Consider the following 17,096-nt stretch of genomic DNA (forward strand, 5'->3'; position numbering starts at 1 on the left):
AACTGATGGAAGTGGATGACAATGCCTACAGGGTATATAAGCAGCTGAGTGGTCTCCAGGTGGTTCTACCTTTGTTTCACCCTCCTTAGACTTGACACTTTCTCTAGATAAAAAAAAAATAAAATGACAATGAGCCCAGCAGAGCTGATAGTAAGTTCTGCCTTCATAAAAATCAAGCCAGGGATGATGTAGAGCTACTTTTATTGCCCTGCCTGTTCTAGCTAACGTTTTCCCTACGGTGATAAACTATACACTTTAAATCAGTGGTTTTACTGCTGTTTACTCTCTCCTCCCTTTAGGAGGAGACTCTAGACAAGTGATTTAGGACAATTATGCCTTATTTCATCCTCTTATTCTTTATTCTTAACTGCCATTTTAAGCCCTCTATGCAGCAAGTCACTCTCAAAGGTACAGAAAGCCACTGTGTAAGGACGACTTTTCTGGAATCATGACACATCTTTGGGAGCATTTAATTAAATCCTTAGGTTACAAAGAAGCTCAAACTCAAGTTCTGGCAGCAGAGATTCCAACAGCGAGTTCAAAAGAGAGCAYATCAGGCAACATTTAGTCTTCTTTGAACTACACTAAAGTATGAATGAGACCTGAAACTGAATCTTAAGGAAATTTCTCCAGGTCTGGGTATTCAAGATATCATAAAGGACATGGCCCACCTCAACACGCACCAGGGCAATACAAGTGGGGATAAAGTCAGGGTCATGCTGGTCATCATGAAGGTTGGTCTAAGACGGGCTACAGCAGCTGAAGACTAGATCTGCACGGTGACAAGGGGTGAAGGAGATACCGCGTGCTCAGATGGGCTGAGGTTCACTGCAGCACATGGGTGTTCAAGGCTTTGTCCCTCCTGGTGTTTGTACATTCTCTTATAAGCTCTAGGCGGTTTGTTCTATGTTGTCTTTCACAAGTGCTATCAAACTGGAGTACTGCTGGACATACATAGACTAAGGGATCTGGAAATTCCACAAACTGAGGTTTTCGCCACTGTCCAGAGCACATCTTCCCTTCTTACACCCTGAGGTAATGGGATGATCTTGAACTTGATGATCCTAAAGGTCTCTTCCAACCAGAGCAATTCCATTATCCAGACACAATGCCCTTTCAGATGGGACCATGTCAGTGAAAGATTTCCCACATGCCTGCAAATATTTCTTTTTAATGGCACTGTAAATGTGTCTTGTTTACAGGAGCATGGATCAAAAACAAGGCAGCTTGTGTCATTCTTTTAACAAGGACTCAGTCCTGAAATGGCAAACAGACAAGTGACAAGGGAAGCTGAAATCCTACATTTCATTCCTGAACTGCTGTCAGTCTTCCTGATTTCTGCTTCATGACTGCTAGTGTTTTTCAGGAAAAGCTGCTCTTAAAAAAAAAAAAAAACTGAGCTTTCTTAAAGAAAAAAAAAAGAAAAAATGTCATCAGACATTTGAAATGTGCTCTTCAGTTGACTTAAATGCTACAATGGAAACATTCTCACATGTCATTATTACAAAATGAAAAGAAAATGTCAAGGCTAAGTCACTGCCTATCATTTATTTGGCCCTGGGCTGCTTCTGAATGTAGAAGTGCCAGCAGTGGGATGTTGCAATAATCCTGTTGCAAGTTTGCAAAGATCCATTTATCACAATGGCTGTGACATACTAACCTTGTGTGTTCTTCTAAACTCCCTTAAAACTGTTTGAAAATTTAGCTAATGATGACCTTCGCTTAGAATTATGCACATTCACTTTTACGTTATTATTTCCCCACTTGGAGAAGTCACTTATTAAAAACACTTTGATAGGCATATAGAACTGGTAACATTGATAATCATTTTTAACTTTTAGATACTGCAACTATTTACATGGCATCCTTCATCTCTAATTTCCCAATCATCATCTAATTTCTTCCCTCTGATTCCACTATTAGATGATGCTTACAAGAACTTAATGTTTAATTTTAACAAGGACAGAGCCTCAGTTTTTTTTTTTCTTTGCCTTGCCATGGTTTAGGTTTATTTTGTTCCTTCATTATGTTACTTGTGTGTCATGTACTGCTCGTTAAAAGCATGGTTATGCAAATTTAAATAAAATAGCCCTTATTAAGCCCTCTATAGATGCCATTAAATTACCATCAGTTCCCAAGATCTCTGGGAAGTTACAGTAACACTGTATCTGCTTCAGTGTAAACCTGAAAAATATTGGTGGTGGCTTCGTTGCATTATTACAGAAAGACAGAAATAAGGTCATCACCATATGTGTGACAGTATTTTAGGTTAAACAACATTAACCCAAATTATCTTCCAACCACACAACTAGCAATTTCAAAAATGAAGCTACACTCGAGTTCAAATATGTTAAGTCAGGAAGTGACCAGTGAAGAAACAAATAACCTTGGCTGTCCTTGAGTGCCACCATGCACTGGGGGCTCCAGTTAAATTCGATTCAGGTGTTAATGCAGATGCATCACACTATYGCAGCTACACTTTTGCCCATTCTGGCAGTGTTACAGAGCAGAGATGAATTTGCTCTGCTGCTCAACAGGGTCACTTGTATCCTAGCTACACATCCAGTGGATTTTGCCATGGGTATGTTTTGCAGCCCGGGATCCTGGCACGCACTGAGCCTCAGCTCTGTCCTATGAGCCTCGTGCCAATGTTGTGAAGAGCAACAGTATCCAGGCACTGCTCTATCACTGTGCAAATCCAGCTCTTTTTGCTGACATTTAGATACCTCTGCTGGCTTTCTCCAAATATGCAACCTCCCTTGACACCATAATGGAAACCTGCTGGGAAATCTAGCGATCAGGTTCAGCAGATTTAATGGGAGGTTTGCTTAGAACAATGAAAGACAGCAACAACCCTTTTATTTCTTATGAAACCTTTATGAAATGGCACCTTCAGTAGCCTACCGACACTCCTCTTCCTGGATGAGTATGTGTGAATGTTGTTAACATTGACAACCATGCTGTTCAGTAAAGCAGACAGGAGAAATGCACTACCAAGAAATAATCTTGATCCTTCCTGTCAGCTCCCTTTTCAGAGGGTGAAAGCTTTATAAGATGATTTAGAAAGAAGTGTACATATCTACTTCACACTGAAATGCATCAATTTTACCACGAATTGTAATTCTGTTTTCTTTCTTTCTGCTAGAAGAAGGACAGTGGRTAGTATGGTAATAATGTGTCATGAGTCAACCAATACTTTATTCCATTCTGTGCTAGATGATTGTACTTGTCCTTTTCCTGCCTATTTCAGCCCAAAGACCAGGAATCTCACTGTGCTCAAATCTTTTTTTCTCCCCCCACAATATCTTAGGTTTTGAGGGAACAGCAATGGCAATATGAAGCCCATTATATATGTATGTATATACTACTGGTCTGTCTGCTGATTTAAGGTACATGCCTCCAGAACACTGGTATCTGCAGTTTGGTACATGTTCTCTCCTAAATAATAAGCATCTGCAGCCCCTTGAGCAGCTGRTGGCATAGCATGAAGTTAAATCTCCCTCGCATATGGAAGATATCTAGCAGTAAACATCTTCTGTAGCCAYGGCAAACTGTTTCACTTGAGAACCTGTAACCTTGGAGAGATCAAGGCCTGAAGGAAAAAGGCTCTCTGAAGTAAAATCTTACTTCGATTTATGGGAAAAATAGAAAATGAGTGGTTTCCTATGTAACGCTTTCATTGTGATGGAAGAAATCTACTCATGTTTCTGAGTTCTGCAGTGATATTCTCATAGACCCTTCATTAAAACACGTCTTTGAAATTCTTCTTCCCCTCCCCTCCAACAAAAGATAGCTTTGTAGCTCATGTATTTATACTCACTTAACTCACTAAGTACAAAACACTGTACACTGAGGAGGAAGTGAAAGGTCCTGAAAAATAAAAACACAAAAGCCCTCGGCCTTGGACAAAAAGTCTGATCATTTCATCCCAAGCTCTGAGTTGCGACATTTGCTTCCCTTTTGGAACGTCAGACAAGCCTAAAGCTCCAGCTCTTGCATTTTTAATGCATTCAGTTCATCGGGACCTTATTTAACTCAGAGACCTCCTTTCTCTGCGAGATGTTGATTTAACATGATAAGTGCACTCTACAGGAATGAGGGATCAGTCAACAAAACACATGAGCCTGCAGAAGYGGCGAACGTGGCCTTTCTGGCACCAGGCCACTGCTTGTGGAGCTCGCTCACACGAGAACTCCCAGTGGAGTGGGGCTCTCTGGGGACAGTGTCAATATAAGCTTTGCATTATAGCTTTATCGTCATTTAACAAATATTTTAAAAAACCCTGTATCCTCTTTCCTGACTGATAAACATACTAGGTCGAAAGCAATAAGATTCCAAAGCACGTGGAACTGCAACTTGAAAGGATGGTTTGCATGTCTGGAGGATACGAGGCTCTGTTTTGTTCATTTGAAGACGTAGACTGTAATATCTTATAACTGCAATAAGTGTAATGCATATAGAATGTTCAAGAACTAAATAAACTGGCTTAACTGTTGAATAAATAGACTTCTGGAGGCAACAAAAGCCATAAATGTAACGGTCATTACAGAATTACACCTAAATATTCCAGAACAGATGTCTGACTTACAAAGATATGATATTCGACCCCTAGTTATATATCTTGTTTGAATAGAGAACTGATGAAGGTATGTTAAAAAAAACTCTTAGATTACACTAAATTTGAATAAAGGCACAAATCTGGATTCAAGGTGCCAGTACATCCCAGAGTAGATGCATGTGTTTGGTTATGATTCCCCTGCTCCAGAATTTGTCCTTCTCCCCACAGAGAAATTATTGGTGTCCAGGGCTGTAGCCAGAGAGGGTCAGCTTCCCAGTGCARTTAATAGGACTTGACCATTTCCTCCCTATTTCCCCTATTTTTCTAAATACTCTGCCTTTATCACAGCTCTCTCAACTCCTTTTGGGAGTTCCCTCCAATATGAGTTCTCCTCCTTGACTAACTGAAACCTCTAAGTAACAGAAGATGCATGAAACGAGGAGACTATCTCGACAGATAGCAATAGTTGCTAGCACAGAGAGCTGAAAGCAAAATGTTGTTTATAGGGGCCCAAGCAAATCTTCCGTCCTGGTCAGCACAGCTCTGTGACTACAGGCAAGGCAGCACTGCAGAGCTGAAGAGGAACCGCTCACTTTCAGCGGTCACAGTTCCTGCCTGCTTGCCTTCACACTGCCTTCTCCATGAAACCCAAGTTTCCTGCCTGTCTCCTCTGCAAGCTGAGAAGCAGCTTGGATTTTTCGCTCTGCAAGTTTTTTTTTTTTTTTTTTTTTTTTTTAATGGAATAAGCAAAACTTCACCCAAGCAGATAAATCACAACTTGTGCCTGGACAGACTATGCAATTAATTCCAGACTTTATAGGAGTTGTCTAGAGCTGGCTTTCATTGGAGAGAACAATGAACACATAAAATAGATTTTAGTTTCATGCCATAACAATAAAATCTGGTTGTTTTTGGAATATCTGGAACTCAGAGAGGTGTTTCAGTAAAGGTGTTCTCTCTGGATACGCAACAACAGACTTCAGAAGGTTAAGCTGTATTTATCCAAAGAGAGAGGCTACCTCAATGCTGAACCCACGGACATTTTTCTCTGAGTCACCTTCTGTTTCTGGCAAATGGCTTTGCTAATTGGAATATTTTTTTTCAGTGGTTTTCCCTCTTCAAACTCTTGCTTTGAAAAGTTCACCGAACACTCCACATTTCTCTTACATTATAAATCCTTAATAATTTGCATGTTGACTCATGGGTTCTTTAAGAAATACATTGCTTTGACTCAGAATTGTCATTATTTTCCCTTTAGAGTACCAGATTTGTTCTGGGCTGCAATATTATGTGTGTGCTAGACCACTGACTTATAAGAGCAAGCAGGTCCTACTGTGCAGATACAATCACACTAAAAATGGCAATGAAATCTTAATGACTTACTGAGAAGATAAAAATACAGAAACCATGGCAACCTCCAAAATCCCAAACTGGTGCCCAGTTTTGCTAGTTTAGAGAAGTCTAACCTGCTGATTATGTGCAAAGGAACCTAAAGCAGATGTTGCTTAACAGTGAAGGAACTGACTCAAAACTAATTAGAAAATCCAGCCATTCTTMCCATCTTGCCAGCTGACACTAAGTGATTTCAAAGGCAGACTATTCTCAGTTCATATCGTTTGTAGTCCCAGGTTAGCCAAAACTACTCTTTTTTCTTATGACACTTCCAACAAGTTTTTACACCCTCTACTTTTTATCCATATAGTGAAGAGAGATTCTGTAACCATTTTAGTGGCTTTTTTTTTTAATATAGATTTTGTCTTCTATTTTGTGAGGATAAATTCATATAGAAGAGTTTAACTCAATATAATTATCTTGTTTTTAAGGAAAATAATGCAGTTACATACGCTCACAGTATCACAGTTTCATCAGTATGATGCCGACGGCAATTTTTTTTTTGGGGGGCAGTTCAGTTTTTGCTCATCAAGACTCCTGTTTAGGCTCATTTTCAGGCATAAAATGAATCAAAATTCAAATATGAAAGTGAAGAAGACTGATAAATACCTGTAAGAGTATCCACAGAAGTGGACAAGAGAGACGTCTGTCTCAGAAATACCAGATTGCAAATGAGTTTTTATTGCATGTAATTTGCTGGTTTCTCTTATTTCACAGCTTCCTTAACTCCTTTTTAGTATCATATGACCCAGGTATAGTCCCTGAACACAGCGGAACACAGAGTGCAGGAATGTCATTTCACTGCTAATGCTGCAGGAATAATTGCTAGTGAATCAAGTACTAAAATGAGTCCTACATTAAACATTCCCCTCCAAGAGTGCCTGCTGATGGCTTCTGTCAAATAACCAGCAAGAGCCTGTCATTGGAAAGCCTACATACCAAGCCGCTCTGAGATATATTCCTTCTTCCCACTCTCTGCTGTTTATATTGGGCTTTCTAATCAGCATGTTTGTAGTGATGAATGCATCTTTTCATTGAATTTATTTATAAAAGCAGTTCAGTATCTGAAACTTATATTCTACAAAGCTGGTTCTTGGAAAGGAAGGGCTCCAGGGTTTTGCATGTAGGACTGCATAAATCTTTAGGAAGAGAAAGCAAAGATAACAAAATCAAACTCTTTTGGCTTTCTGTGCTTCACCTGCTCCTACCTAAACTACTTCCACATCATAGGCTGTAAATAGTTAACCGAAGAGAGCAAGAAAAGAGGGAATTATGGCTACCTCAAGACAGACATGCTGAAGAAATAGCAGAAAGTCACTTTTCTCTCTCCAAATCTGTTTAGCATTTGGAGTATCACAGGGCAGATGAACTAAACCAGTGTTATCAGCCAAGTACTACTGGGACTGTATTCTCAGTGGCCTTGTATAAACACACCACACATTTAATTCAGATGTAAAAAGGAGATGGCAGAGGGCACAATCACCTCTTAATAAACCTAAAACCTTTAATACAGCATGCCAGAGCACAAGCAAAAGAAAGGCCAGTTGCCTTGTCTGTGTCCTAATTCCCTGCTGTGCAGTTCCTCAGCAGGAGCAATAAAGTGCAAGCCTTGTATTTTCACATGTATAAATCAAGTCTGTTTRCTTAAAAATACAAGGCTGTGTACACATCCGCAGCTAATACAAGTTCACCTCAAATTTTCTTGAGGTCCCGTGAGCTCTTTTTTCCCTCTTCTCCCTCTGCCAGTAACTCGTCTGCTTCAGATTTCCCAYATGGAGAAGGTTGAATTTTTAATTGATTTTTTAAGCAAAAGTGATGCAGGTTTTAAGGAATGAGCTATTTAAGTGAAGATATGGTAGAGAGCAGCTGCAGAAGCCAGCAGTTTTGTGCTGCTGGGATTAAGAAGTGTGGCTRGTCGCCCTCAGCCCTTTGCTGTTCACTCCCAGGCACTATTTTGACCCGGAGAAGAGAGTGCTGGCCCGAGCCTTTTCACCTAGGTCACCTCACACAAGTAGAAGACACTTTCTAATGTCATATATTCGATGAATAAGAGAAAAGAAAGGAAGTTCCCCTTCACACCGGCTCCTGGTTTTGGGGAGAATGAGCTGAAATGGCTGTTGGGGGAGTCTGCAGGACAGAGTAGTCATGGTGCCCGCAGAGCTGCTGGTGGCCAGTGGCCCTGGCCTGGTTGCCCTCCTCAGCCTCCTGAGAGCCAACACTGAGGCCTCRGAGTGCACTTCAAAGCACTAAATCTTTTACTTTTTGGGGGGAAACTTGTCATCCCAATTCATCTCTGAGGGCTGTCAGCCTGGCAAACTTCTCCTTTCTGGAGTTAGGTTTTCCACAGAGCAATGGGATGGTTGGCAAAGGACTGGGGACAAGGCAGGAAAATGGCTCAGAAATTCGGGAGTTGCCAAACATCAACAAAACAAACATCTGTCCATCTCCCTCAGTCACACCAGGGCTGTTCTTTGGAAGTTTGTCACCCCTTGAAGGTGCTGTGAAGCTTTTCTCTGAAACAGGCCTACAGTTAGGAGCAGTATTTTAAGACAGCTTGAGCTATGACTAAAGTGCTTTTTTTTTTTTTTTTTTTTATTATTTCTCAGTGTGCAGCCCACAGACTACAAACAGAAGACGACAAAATGGGAAAAGGCTGTCTCAAGACAGTTCTTTAAAAAGTTCTAGCTGATGTTCTCCTCTACTTATTTCTTCTGACTTGAAAGTGATTAAATAGGTATCACTGGTAGATGTGTGATTGACTGACACTTATTAATCTTTGTCGTGCAATTAAGGAAGGCTTCTCAGCTCTCTAATTTTTCAACCAACACTTAATCTATACCGTCATCATAAAGGCTCCATTTTCCAAGATAGAACAGCTGTAATTTCTTTCCTTGAATACAAATAGAAAGCCCTGTCTGCTGGGATTTGAGCAGTACCTTGCAGCTAGACAGTTCACTTTAAATTCTGCTTGAGGATAAGCTATTTAGCAAACATAAACTTTACCATTTACATAAAGCTGGTTCGGTTACAATTGGATGTCACTCTTGGTTGAAAGCTTTTGGCAAAATACATTATTTGAATTTTTTGCTATCTGTGGAGCCAGACTGGTTTCATTTACACCATGAAAAATTCTCCAAAGTCTCTAGAGCTGTTTGCAACTTATCTCAGCAAGAATGAAATCACAACTGACCCCTTATATTTCATATTAATAAGGAAACACAGGGAAAAAAAMCCTTCACTTAAGACTGTCATTGCAGTTCACATTGCTTTTTTAATAAGCTGAAAAGGCTTTGTTAGGCATGGACCGGGAAGCCAAATAACTCATGTATTCAGACGTCTGCAGAAGAGACTTTCATATTATTATCAAAATAATGAAAAATTAGTTTTATCATAGTTTTATCATTTTAGGACAGCTTGTTGCAGAGCTAACAGCAATCCACCAAAAATTCACATATGTTTATGGTGCGACAAAATTACAGAAAAAGCTATAATGGGAATCTGGAATTTGGTATGGAGATAAGATTCTACACCACAGTTTGCTGTCCTATTCAAATCAGATAATCCACTAGGAATCAAACAAATAAACTGGATGCAAACAACAAAAACGTCTGTTAACACTAGCCAAAGAAGTTCGGGAAACACCATAAACTCAGGCATATGCTGCTTTGAAACTAAATCATCACTTTACTGCTGAATGAACATATGACAAAAGAAAAATGCCCAAGACTCAAATACTAACAAAACAGATGCCTGAAAAAAAAAAAAAAAAAAAAATCAATACTTGTCTAAAACAATGGCTGTCTTCTAGAGAAGAAATATCCGTGCATACAGAAATAGTACAAGATATTCTACTGTATTTTATGCAATAGAGAGGAAAGAAAACACTTAAAGAACTGAAAAGTGTTTTCCAGTGCTTTATCATGATTACTCTGAAATGTTTAATTTCTGTAGCAATATGGCAGCATGCTTGTCTGCGTACTGTTCTGCCTTGTCTCTTAAGCAGAAAGCACTCTGTAAGTACCAAAATAAATGAACCACTTTGCACTTAACCACTGCTCAGCCCACAGTTTACAGAATATTTAGACGCTGTGTAATCACTTGAGAAAGGCTGCTGATGTTGTTCACTCCAAGAAATGCAGTCAGGTAACTTAATGCTAAAAATTATTAAACAAATACTGGGCCTGCATTTATTCCAAAAGGAAATATAGTGACAAATATATTAACCAAAGACAAATACAGAGAGTTCATTCAAGTGTGCAACATCATCTTGATCCAGAGACCATTAGTTTGAAGAACGTCTCTTCATTGACTTTAATGGCATTTGAATGAGGCTTGTATTGATTTTATACTAAATGCAAGAAAAACATTTATTCTACAGTGTAAGGAGAAGCAGTCTATTCTTTCCAAAGCACTGGTATGAGGAAAATACATCACTTTTCCTATTTTCTAGAGCAATTTTTGATGGAAACTTTAGGACAAATTCAAATTAAACCCTTGTAAACTTTGGAACAGTCAAGAACGCTAAACAGGTGTTTACTACAGAAACCAGATCCATGAACAATTCCATAGAAATAACCTTAAGAAAGTGACAAGGAGTGATTAATACTTAGCTGTGCAGTTGAAATTGTGTTCTATCATCCCTCTATCCTCAGGAAATAGAAATAATATTTGTTCTTCAGGTGTTTAAAAGACTATAGCTACAATGAAATAGCAACTTCAATCCAAAGAGTTTATTATCTCAGTACATATCTACTCTTCCTTTTCCACTTACTTTCACATTTGCAGCACCATGAAAAACTGTCKGCTGTAGCTTAAGTTACTTATTCTATTAAAGCACTGAAATATTACAAAGTATTTGTTTGAATGTGCATATATGAAAATATATACAACTTAAGACTTGTTAGAACTTTTATGACTATTTTGCCATCTATGACAATGTAATCCCTTGGTTATACAAGAGTCTAAAATCCCTATCTTTGTACAATATTATTGACCATTTTGATTCTAAAGAAAAACACTACATGGCCATGTCCATTGTTCATGGACAGTCACAGTAACCATCACTAAATATTTGTGGGAAACTGCTTGATTTTTAAGTGGAAAAAGTCACTTGATACTAATGTTACGGTCAAGCCTTCTTTTGGTGGTCACAAATCACTCTCTTCTAGATGAATATTTTTTTCTTTCGTTAGCTGGGAAAAACACTTTGGGGATAAATCTTCCAGCCCTGGAGACCAGTGGATATCTGCAGCAAATACTTGACAAACAATGTTGAAAGGCTGCTTTCATGTTAAAGTTAATCTGGGAAAAGAGCAGCTATGCAGCAGCTATAGTGGGCAGCTATGAAGCATAGATAAATCTGTTCCCTGACACATTTTCATCTTGACAAGTTCACAGTGTTGTCACTGAAAGTGTAGTAACATTTGAGCCATGGTGGTGTCTTCATAGTTATAAATGTCCTGAGAAATACATTTTTAAAGTTACATTAACACAACAGAAAGGAAGATTTTGGATCAATTATAAGACAACTATGCTCTGTATGTGAATGTACTTAGTTACATAATGTTTGAAGCATCTCTTAGTGCCCAAATATCATATGCTTTTTAGGTTTCTTATTCAGGGGATTTGCTAAAAATATCTTTTTCTCTCTTTCCAACAAGAAGAAATGCAAGCAAAGAATATTCATCTGTATTACATGTAAGAGAAACGTTAAGAGCAACTGCCACAGAAATTGCCTACCATGTGGAAAATTAATTGCATTAGTTACCTAAAATCACTCTTCTGATTTGTTGTTGTTCTTGACATCCATAATGAGCACATACACTGACAGCTTAGAGAATTTCAACTGAGAAATTCATCATACAATCTGTTTAGTCCAAGGGCTGTGTTGTCAGAAGTGCCAGTCATATTAGGGATGATGAAGACAGATTGACATTAGGGAAGACTTGGCCTCCTGCAGCTCTTTTGCCTCAGCCTACAGTAGATTTGTGAACATGTACTGTTCTCCAAAGGCTTCCCCATAAGACTGAACTACCTGACAACTAGCGAGGAGGACTGTATTTATTAGATATTTGTACAACATAATGTGTAGAAATTCTTCCTGAAGAGTGAACTTRCAGAAAAGATAACATTTCTGTCCTTTAAGGAGTTCCTGTATGATTCTAGACTCAAAAACGCTTGCTGAGAAATGTATTGACTACTATTTGGTGCTGGTATTTGCGTGGAGAGATAGGAATGGTACCCAAAGCCTGTGGCGAGAGGAACTAGTTTTGTTTTCCCTCATTGCCCTAGCCTAGACAATCTCAAGCTTAAGCCTTTGCTTAGAAGGGCTTCTTGGCATCTCTAAAGGAGAAAAAAAAWGCAACACCTCATGCCACAGGTTAACAAAGGTGRAATCTTTGCCTCTTCTGAGCCATCRGTGACAAAGCCATGTACGTGGTTTAGCTTTACACTTTCCCAAAGATTGGTGACTACTCATTCATACTGAAAATTACTGCTATTACAATTGTTACAGCCTCCTCCACCGTCCAGTTCCATTCTTGCACAAAGAACAGTTGTGTAATAGTGTCTGTTCTCAATATGCTCCTACTTTCAGCGACTGGATGAAATCGTTCTAAGTTATGCAATGTAAAGGAGACCAAGGTAACAGTTGTGCTTGTTAGCTTCCCACCAGAGAAAAAGCTCCTGAAACTCCTAGGTATCTTCTCGAATCAAATGACTGAAGTCTGACATGTCATCCTGTGCTTACTGTGCATCTGTAGCAGCCAGAGAGATTACTCAAGACAAAATGCATACATGTTTGAAAATGTGAGTGTTTTTAATGATATGAAAGAAAGGAGACAGCTGTTCTGAATTAAGTGCCATGCAAACTTCCCACAAACATCTTTTAATGCTCCACTCTAACTCTTCTTCTATTTTTCTCCCATCCATACCCYACATCCTTCCTATGCGGATGTAGTATGGGTTGGTCCCATGCCTATCAAAAACATAAGAACAGTAAAAATCATGAAGGAATATTGGGACYTAGCCTAGATGATACCAGGTAGAACACCAAGCCCTGCTTCACTGGATTTCAATCAAGATGTAGCCTACTTTTCAGCCTATCTCAGCTGGTTTTCCTCTTCTTCTTATGGAGCTAATGCTACAGATCCACTGGTTTTCATTAGAAAAAAAAAAAAAGCAGCTCAAAGAGATACATTTAAAAATACCAGTCTTCCCAATGCAGCTGTGAGGTGGGTATTGTTACACAATTATAGACAGAGGACAAGAACAGTGATAAAGGATGGGACTTTTCAAAACAGTAAATGATTTCAAGAGCATACTAAATTTCATTAGAGTTTATGTATCTAGATTTCTAGATCTCATTGCAAATCTTGGTTTAGGTTTTCTAACTCATACTGGTGTTACATTGTCAGGTTTATATAGGCAAGATTCTTAYGAGAGCCAGATAAACATGTTAGGCTTGACACTGCTTACAAGCCCAATAGAGAGAAAAACTTGAACTAGCCATGCAGCAAGTGATGCAGACCAGGACTTAAGTATGTGCTTGAAGTTTTGGAGAGACCAGGATACATTGAGGAAAGCTCATTATTCATTTCCTTCAGTTTTGTGAGTTTAAAGTCTGAAAGTTAATTATAAAACATAATTCTTGACTAACTAAGAAGAGTAAATATTTTAACATATGGTGCCAGATGTTATTACAGAAAACAAACAAACACACAGGAACTGAAATTAAAAGCTTTCTTCTAGTTCTCCAAATGTGTTATTCTTTTCTTCTGGAGATTTAATTAATTTAGATAGTAATAAAATTTGAATTAAAAAAAAAAAAAACTTTGAAGAGACTCCCTGCCCAAGATAAAATTGTTAATCTCGAGACTGAGAAAGATGTTCTGATCTAGATTTATGAACCACATGATTCCACAGCTAGAAAACATGAAATGTGACACAGAAGCAACTTACCATTATCCAGGTTCTTAGAATAAATGCAAATGAGACACTTGCTCAAAGATAAAATTTCTTTTTCATACATTTTCTTCTAACAAGTTTGGCAAAAGCTTTTGATTTGAATAGGTACAACCAAGAAACTCCTCCCAAAATACAGCCAGAGTGTTTTTAACCTCCTAATCATTAATASGACGGTTAATGGTAAAGACCAAACTTTATGCTGGGCTGTATTTTGTTCTATCACTCTACATATTCTATAGTATCCCTTTATGTCAGTCCTCCCCTAATAGAGTAGATTTGTGTAATAAGATCCTTACCTTGGCGATGCTTCCTTCCATGAACAGAGCAGGATCCATTGCCTGGTATTTTCTGACTTATCTTCATACTAGAACTGAACAGAAGTCAAACTTCAGACTGACAAACTGGGGAAACCACTGGATTACAGAGATGAACATAGTTCTGTATCTCTGTTGTCTGTAGCACACATCTTGGAGGAGCACTAGCAGAGCATACAGCTCATGACCCTCACCCAGAAATAAGCTTTTCTTTTCTTTCTCAGAAGACCGATCACCTCAGTGCCTTTGTAGTCCTCTGGACAGTTGTGAGGAGACTAGTTTTGGCTAGCTATGCTAATCAGTATTTACTGCTTGCTCATCTACCTAACCACTAACTAGTATCACCAGATCACCATCCACCCTACTGCCTCCGAGTAGTTCTTTATAACACCCCACCTGAAAGGAGGCAGGTGGCAATCAGGAGAACAACACAGGTGAAAGCTGAAAGCCAGGGCAGAGGACAAGGGGACTAGAAGCAGTGTTAAGCTCATCCTTGAGAAGTTTCTTAGAAGGCTGAATAAGCTTGATAACATCCTCAGACCCCAGATAATCAGGCTGAGTGACCTCAAAAGTTCTTTGGTTCCAAAGAAACACATTCAGGCCCAAAGACAAATTCTTCTATTTCTATGGAGGATTGTGACATGTTTTTTCCTGTGACAACAACTGCTGGCCAGTCAAACAAGCTGCCAACCTCATTTTGAGACACAGCGGTCTAAAAGARTTTGATGGAGTCTGTTACCTCCAAAGTATCCCATTATTTCTCATTTGGATACATCCTCTGGAAGTTCCTTAAGTTTCAAGCTCGTTGCCATAAGGACTACGTAACCTTGCCAGTGAAACTGAAAACCTCTGATCAGTATTTCTTTAAGTTCAAACTGCTTTACATATTTTCTTCATCTTCATTCTCTTCTCCCTATCAGAAGTACTATACATACATATATATATATATATATAACATGTTCAGAGGTCAAAAGGGTATTCTGCTCCCTTCCACTTAWTCCGAACAAATTAAGTTTTTAAGTTCAGGAGAGATCAAAACAGTGGGTGACATTTACCCACTGAGGGCTACCAGGAATTGTGAGCTATGTACTGCTTGGCTTGTACACATGTACTTGCACTATTTTGTTTCCAGGGTGTTCATGAAGAGAAGCTAATCTACAATATTGTTATTTCACACAGTAGCATTTGCATGGGCAAATTTGACAAAGCCATCTTGCAGCTTTTTCCTGTATTGTGTGGATAATTGCATTGTCAAGAATTACTTATCATACATTTAGCACTTAATACCCATTTATTATGAGTTCATGTAACTGCTATTTAAAGAATAATACATGCTAACTCCTTTCTACACCATTTGATGCCACTTTGATTCTCTAATTGCTGGTTTCCTAGGATATTATGCCACAAAACCTGAAGAAATAATTGGTTGTTTCATTCCAGACAATACGTTTCAGAGCTGCATAGAGTTTAACTGGCAGATTTGTAACAGTGCAACAGAGACAGAAAGGAGAGAATGCGAAGCATGGAGTAAGACTGCACAGTGTAACTTGTGTAGCAACCGGTTTTATGCAGCAGTAGTTAACACTCTTCTAAGGAAAATAATTTTTTTATGCAAATGTTGTGAGTTTCCTGCCTTTGGGGGTTGCTATTTGCAAGAGTATATATATCAGTATTGCGTGTCAGCACCGAGTGGAAGAAGTAACAAACATGATGCGAAAAATAGGGGACTATCAAAAAAAGCAAAACAGAACAAAACAAAAACAAACCCCAAAAGCTCTGCATTTCCAATGCTCAGTTATAATTATTTTCTGTCTGCAGTGTACACAGTGAAATTTGCAGGAACAACTGCTGATTTTGTGAGAGACTGTTTTTTTTTAAAAAATAACAGAGAAGCAAAAAGAAGGAGCACCTTGAATGCATATTTAAAAAACTCACTATTTTAGCTGAACTTTTGTTACTCACTACCTCCGTTATGAAGAGGTGATAAATACTAATATATGTTCTTTTTCAGTCACAGTATGCTCTTTGTTTTATTGCAAGTTCTGTTATTGGCTATAAGATGCTGCTACTTTTAGTTGTTTTTACTTGGCACGGGTGCTTAGCTCGTAACTAAGCTTATTATTAAGTTACTCTCACTTTGCACAACAGACCATATATTTGTTACATACAGTTTTGTCAGACTTTATCTAGTTTAGCTGAATTTTGTCGCAGCTTGCAGATTCGCAAAGTGGGTCAGAGACTGCCTAAAAGACAATAATTTTGGTGAATTTTACTTTGAAAAATGCCAGCATGGCTCCAATGGAGGGAATGTCACTTTTCAGTAGCTTCCTTTAGGAAAGTATCAAAAGTATTTATACGTCTCTGAACTGCTTCCAAGTCACAGCCTGATTTATCCAACATCATAGAAAAATTCTTTGGCTGGGATCTGGGATTGGGCTGACCTGTAGTGAGCCCCACTTAAGAGCCTCAGCTACTGCATATTTATTTTAATACAGGATTTGTCTTTCATCCAGCACTCAGACAATAGAATATCACATAGAGTTTCATTCTGTTACAACTGAGTTTTATACAAGAACTTCTTTTACTGTTCAGCAGGTCTCTTGGGACATCTTGGGAAGTCGTCCTCCACAAATCTTGGAAAATTGTTTAGGAGAAAGAGTGTATTCAGTTTATTTCTTAAGGAGCTTCCTGTTAGCTTAACCCCTCTGAATTACACTAACTGGGCACTGGGGGTGATCACCCGAGCTACAGTGTCCAAAAGGCAAACATTTTTGCCTTACTTATTTGCCTTCAGCTCTCTTCTGGGCAACAGTTAGTGCAGTCTGGACTGCAATTTATCCCATCTTCAAACACTGAAATTAATATAG

At 38.7% G+C, this 17,096-nt stretch overlaps 1 long non-coding RNA gene across 1 annotated transcript; it reads right to left on the bottom strand.

Moving 5' to 3' along the window:
* Window positions 1–545: 545 nt before the first annotated feature.
* On the bottom strand, window positions 546–14,560 carry LOC112954470. The gene is made up of 3 exons (XR_003250720.1): window positions 14,424–14,560; window positions 14,212–14,285; window positions 546–1,257 (listed from the first exon to the last, which is right to left on the bottom strand). It is a non-coding gene; the product is annotated as an uncharacterized LOC112954470 (long non-coding RNA).
* Window positions 14,561–17,096: the final 2,536 nt, after the last annotated feature.

Source organism: Nothoprocta perdicaria, unplaced genomic scaffold (assembly GCF_003342845.1).
Source record: "Nothoprocta perdicaria isolate Ctin4 unplaced genomic scaffold, notPer1 scaffold_5, whole genome shotgun sequence".
Taxonomy (NCBI): domain Eukaryota; kingdom Metazoa; phylum Chordata; class Aves; order Tinamiformes; family Tinamidae; genus Nothoprocta; species Nothoprocta perdicaria.